Raw genomic sequence first — 6,299 nt, forward strand, 5'->3', positions numbered from 1 at the left:
GAAAATAACATTTAAAAAAAGAATTTTTGGATTTTTCCATTTATTTTGGATTTTAAAATTATTTTTAGATTTGGTCTCACGGTCTCACAAAATTAAAATAGTCTCAAATGAACCTGAACCTATATATATATATATATATATATATATATATATATATATATATATATATATATATATATATATATATATATATATATATATATATATATATATATATATATATATATATATATATATATATATAAACCCCTTAGGGAACAGTACTTTGTTACTATTAGTGGGAATTTTTTTGTTTTCTTATACTGATTTACTTTTTGTTATATATATTTGATACGTGTTCTTCCTTGCTCCCACCTCTAGCTTCTGCCAATTAGATACGACGGACAACAAAAACTCCATCACCGCTTCAACTGACCGCCTCATCTACTACTCATTTATTCCATCTGCTGATTCCATCCAACCCTGTTGTTCCCTGCTCCCACCACTTCTTCCGACTGATCAAATTTTCTTCCTATTTCTATTGTCTCCTCCATTACTTTTCATATCTTGAGTTCCTCAAGTCAATCCTCCCCTGCTCGCCTTCCCCACTTTGGTTTAATCCTCCACCGGGTTCCGCCTCAGGCAACTCCAGACCACCATCCCCACCCTTCTAATTTGTCGCCTCCAAGACAGGAACGAAATAACAAAGCAATCAGCAAGCGGCAGTGGTAGTAGTGGTGTTATTTGGAGTTAGAAATGGAAGTGTTACTGCCTGACCTGTGCTCAATCCCTCTAGGTTGTTATGTTATTTTTAGTTGATGGAAACCAGGTCGCATGACACGCACCTTCTCGCCCTTCAGTGTTATGCACACAAACTATTTGTAGAAATGCCATAGAATTTCTCTATGTTTATAGATGCATGGTTGGAGTAATTCTTTCTTGGGCGTCGTTCAGGTAATATTCTTGCCTCTTTTGCCCTTAGATGATTAACGTTGACCTTTTGTTACATAGAATTGTTGATTATATTGAAATTATCACCATCTTAAATTAATCAATCATAGTTAGTTGTGACAACAATAAAGATCAAGTATTAAGCCGGAATCTTTAAAATTGATCGGTCTTTCAAGGAGGCGTCACCGTCACTAGCGACCGGAATCAGCTTTGTTGCCGGAATTTAATAACCACTATCTAATATTATCAGGTTCGATGTGTTTCCTTGTGTATTTATGTGAATGCGGTTTGGTGGTGTGGATAACATGGTTTGAGACTGGTGTTTCAGATGATAAACTATTGTGCTTCTCATGGACCACTTGGGATGGCTACGGTTTCAAATGAAGATGCGAACACCCCTGTTCACGGCTGAATTTTATGAGGAAACTGTATGTCTCTAATTTCTATTTATGTTTGATTTTTCAGTGTATTTATTTTTCATAGATCTGAAGTTTTTTTGCAAAGGTATTTAGGTTATTATGTTTTTTTTTATATATTTTTTTTCATCTTCAGGTTAGAGTAGATCTAAATTTCGAGAAATGGACCGACAGATGATAGAACACAGCCTTTTTTATGTTCAGTTTTGTGTAGTTCTTGATTTTGTCTGTAGACAAGTGGCTGAGGCCGCATTGTTGTTTGTGTGGTCCGGGTGTTGATGTTGTGTTTATCTATGAAAGTAAAGCAGTTTTGTTGAATGGGAATTCATGGATTTTGAAAAACACAACAAGGCATTGTGTCATTTGTAAATCTTGAATTCCATCCCTACAGTTCTTAAAATTAAGACTAAGATCTATAAACTGTATTGCACAAATAGTTTTCGTGTGTGAATCTACCTGTGCTTCTAATTTTTGTTTTTTTTTCTTATTTTTGAACACATCATCTTTAGAATATTAATAGATTACAAGAAGTAGGCGAATGAGGTGTAGACTCACAAGATAAAAGAGAGGGTAAAGCAAAAGAAATATCAGGCACTCTGTGGGTTTGGGTTTGCTGAAGGTGATAAAGAGGTGGTATTGCTTTACATTTTTTAGCGACATCGTTGATTTATGTAGATTCATAGATCTATTTTTTTCTCAGTTTAGATTATTGATACTTGAGGTATGCATTTTAAATATACGAATTCATTACAAATTAATAAAAAAAACTTTCATGTCACCCACAAAAAACTAACAGTGTCTATTTTTGCTCTTTTGACAGTCTATTTTTCTTAATCTAGAATAACTAGTACTAACTACATGGTGTTTTCATTTTGACTTAATCTAGGTTAACTGTAATTCATATCTTTCACTTTTTTGATAATTGATTTTGAATTTATTTAATATTTATGCAGAAAATGTTTTTCATCGGGATTTAAAACCAAAAATATATTGGCGAATGTGGATTGCAAACTCAAGATTTGTGATTTTGGTCTTGCGAGAGTTGCTTTCAACGATACACCTACTACAATATTTTGGACACTACATTTATTTTTATTCCCATTATTGAATTATTTGTAATCTGTTTTTTATTATATAGTTTATAGTTGACATTTTTATGTTTTTTGGATGTGTTTTCAGGATTATGTTGCAACAAGATGGTATAGGGATTCGAAATTGAGTGGATCATCTTTCTCTAAGGTATATGGTTTAAATTTTCTAGACTTAGGTAGTGTTTAGGAATGATAGGATACAATGGTTCATTCCATTGGAATTAAAGAAGTTAGTTTCTAATTTGTTAAGGTTAAATTGGTAATTTTGCTACAAAGCACCATGTTTCATAAGTTATGAGATTGTTGGTAATTTACTAACGGTCTTCATGATTTGAGAGTAGAATTCCCATATTGTCCTTTTCATGAGATAAGAATAAAATTTATTTTTTAATCATACTGGAACCTATGATCTTTTTTTGTTCGTATGAAAACACTTGAATTATTTTTATTGGAAGGATGTGCAAGATTTTGTAGATACTAAGCAGACCACTTCAGACATGACACAATTTGTAAGTTTGTTGAACCTTTGATGGTATACAAGATACAGTATATGGTGTTTGTAAACACTAAAGCTTTCGCATATGTATGTCACTTTTTCTTAAAGTTTCATGTAAGAACTGTTTGATTATAGTCTTTCTTGAAAGTGGGTCTACTAATATTAAATCTGTAATTACCAGGGTGATTTCCATTACCTAAATCTGTAATATTTGCAATTTCATGTTAAAAATTCTTTTAGGGCTAAATACAAGAAGTAGCATCCTACTTTCACTCTTTCTATTACAGCATTGTACTTCCAATAATTTTCTTATTAAGACACTGTACGTTGAAAAGTCTATGAGTATATGTAAAACATTGTAACGTTTGTTGTTATTTCCTGTTTTTTAATAAGACTATGAAATATCATCCAACCCCCGTAACTCCAACACCCACAACGCGAGATTCTTTTCTAGTTGGACATATTTTTGGGTGGGTTAAAATAGGGAATATAGTTTAAATGTAAAAGTGCATATACATTACAATAATTTAGATAATTATAAAAAATAAAAAAAATAAAAAAACAAATTCTATCAGTATTGTTATTCTTATTTTTTGATAATGCAACTATTATAATGATATTCAAACCACATGTATTTTAATTCCTTGCGCTACCAAAATAAATTAATCAAAATAACCAACTAAAGAAGGGTGTTCCTAAGGTCGTGCCAATGGGTGGGATTAGGGGTGAGCAAAAACCGCACCGCAACTAAAATTAACCGCAAAAACCGCATAAACCGCAACCGAAAAACCGCAACCGCAATAAAAACCGATGGTGAGGTTTTCTGTTTTTCAAAAACCGCAAATTTGCGGTGCGGTGCGGTTATTAGTTTCCAAAAACCGCAAAAAAACCGCACCGCACCGCATATATTATATACAATTTTTTATCAATTATTAGTTTATTAAATATTAAAAATAAGACAAGTTTCATGAATGAAAGACGGATAAAATACTAAAAGACAAACGTGTTGGTTTTTTCTTATGTTTAAATTTGAAAAAAGGATGAAATTAGACAATTTTAAGATATTTATTGTTAATTACTATTGATTTGATGTTTTTAAGATATTAGTTGTTTGAGGTTTAAGTTAAATAGTTAATTGTCTTATACCTTATGGTTTTTATTATTATTACAAGTAATATGTTTGAACTCTTAAAACTATTTGAACTCTAAACTGTGGTTAAAAATCACACAAAATAATCGCACCAAATCCATGCGGTTAATAACCGCAACACAAAAAAAACAAAACCGCACCGCAAAAATAACCACACCATGCGGTTTTGAAAATGGATTAACCGCATTTGCGGTTAGTGGTGAGGCTTTGGCTAATAACCGCACCGAACCGCACCGCGCTCACCCCTAGGTGGGATACTTTGGGCGATAGGCTAAAGCCTCCAAAAGTTTGTACCTTATTTTTATACACCTTATTATGTTAGTATAACAGGAAAAAAATTTGATATATATCGTGTACAACAGCTGAGCAGAATAATGTAAGAAAATTGAGTGAAAACAAAATCAATGGAGATGACTAAGGGATGCACGATTCTTTTGGAATAATCATCACTTTGGGCTTCTTACGACCATCGATCGAAGGACTCTATGATTTTGGTTTTTTCATGTAGCTTTCCGATTTCCAATATCAATTTTTGTTTTTTGATTTCTAATTTCTAATTTCATTATTTCATAATACATCGATTCTGATAATTTTATTTCGTGCATCCTTGAAAACAATCGATCTTGTATTCATGCTAATATGATTTCAAAAACCTTTCCAATTATTTTTTCTAATTTCTGATTTGTTTTAATTAGATTTTTGATTCGTGTAAATTGTAAGATTTCATTATTGTTATTTACTTCTTTCATGCTAGTTTTCTAATAAAAAAATTAATTTATTTAACTTCTTTATGATTTTTGTAGATATCTTAAAGTAGGTCTGGCAATGGAGCGAATTTTGACCCTGATCCGATCCAAACCCTTAACAATTATATAGGTTTGGAGCATAGTTTTTGATCCATTTACCCATTAACAACCGTACTCGCTAACCCTTTTATTAAAAGGGTTGGGTATGGATCATCACCGATCCGCTCCATTTATAACCCGCCCCCATATAAATTTTAGAATTATATATTTATATTTTATATTTCCTAAGTTTTACTTTATATTCCAATCGAAAGTCCACTAAACTGGTTTTACATAGGACTCGAGGACTCAACTTCTAAACTTTCAGTCTTCTCCCAAGAATCATGATGTCATTTCATTTATATTTCATCGTATAATCACCAATTTCATTTATAAATCAATAAATTCATTTATCAATCGGAAGAAAGTTTGTAATTGCTATTCTCTGTCAATGCAATCGAGGGTCAAAAACCAATCGGAAGTAACTACAATAATGATTTTAATTCCAATCGAAACTCTTCGAGTACATAATGTGTTTTCTAAATCAACATTTGTTCTATTTAACAAATGTGATTTTATGATTTAAGTAAAATGAGTTTGATTATTCAAAAAACCTATGGGTTACGGGGCGGGTTTGGATATTTGCTGATTCGGTGGATAAAGGTATGGTTTGATTATTCAAAACTCTGCGGGTTACGGAGCGGGTTTGGATCGGGTTTTGGAATTTGTTAAAAGGGTTTGGATTAAGGTCAATTCATTCCAAACCCGCCCCATTGTCATGTCTACTTTACAAGCTGTGAAATGTTTGTTGTTGGAGTCAAGAAAATGATTCAAAAATTTTTTATCTTTTTTATTGGAGAAGGATTAAAATCACAAGTTCATAAGTAGGTGTTTTTGTATGGTTTACTTTTTTTCTTATTGTTTTATAAGTTTTAAATAATATGTTGCTATTTTTCTATTATTTTATAAGTTTAAAATAATACGTTGCTAGTAAACAATCTAGTAGTAAGAAAAGAAAAAAAAACAACTAATATAATTTCAAAAACAATCTATTGATAAATTTATAACAAGACTGTCATCTAAAGCAAAATAAGTAAAATACAAAAACACAACAAAAACAACCATACTATAATAATTATTTTTAGTGTAAGGGTCTCAAATTTTTCTTTTTTTATTTTAATTTTTTTGGGGGGAGGCCTCAAAACGGCTTGACGTGGGCGTTCCAATATCCCATTATCATGAACCGATTTATTTCACAAATAATATTCAACATTAATAGATCTTAAAAACAGTCTTTACTGCATTTACATGGATAAATTTGGGTCCTTTTGTTCACACTTCCTTACAATTTGATGATATGACATAAAAATTTGGCATGATGATGTATTTGTTTTTTTTCCCTTTTTTTTTTTTTTGCTATTTTGTTTACCA

The 6,299-nt window shown here is 31.3% G+C and overlaps 1 long non-coding RNA gene across 3 annotated transcripts; it reads left to right on the plus strand.

Moving 5' to 3' along the window:
* Positions 1-302: 302 nt before the first annotated feature.
* LOC111910244 (uncharacterized) lies at positions 303-3,326 on the plus strand. 3 transcript variants are annotated; one of them, XR_006183132.2, is made up of 6 exons: positions 303-933; positions 1,041-1,180; positions 1,259-1,358; positions 1,483-1,976; positions 2,300-2,585; positions 2,893-3,321. It is a non-coding gene; the product is annotated as an uncharacterized LOC111910244 (long non-coding RNA). The 3 variants fall into 3 exon arrangements; XR_002856489.3 differs by having other exon boundaries at positions 303-1,180; positions 1,856-1,976; positions 2,893-3,326; XR_006183131.2 differs by having other exon boundaries at positions 303-1,180.
* The last annotated feature ends 2,973 nt before the right edge of the window (positions 3,327-6,299 follow it).

The sequence above is a fragment of the Lactuca sativa genome, chromosome 5, assembly GCF_002870075.4.
Source record: "Lactuca sativa cultivar Salinas chromosome 5, Lsat_Salinas_v11, whole genome shotgun sequence".
Taxonomy (NCBI): Eukaryota; Viridiplantae; Streptophyta; class Magnoliopsida; order Asterales; family Asteraceae; genus Lactuca; species Lactuca sativa.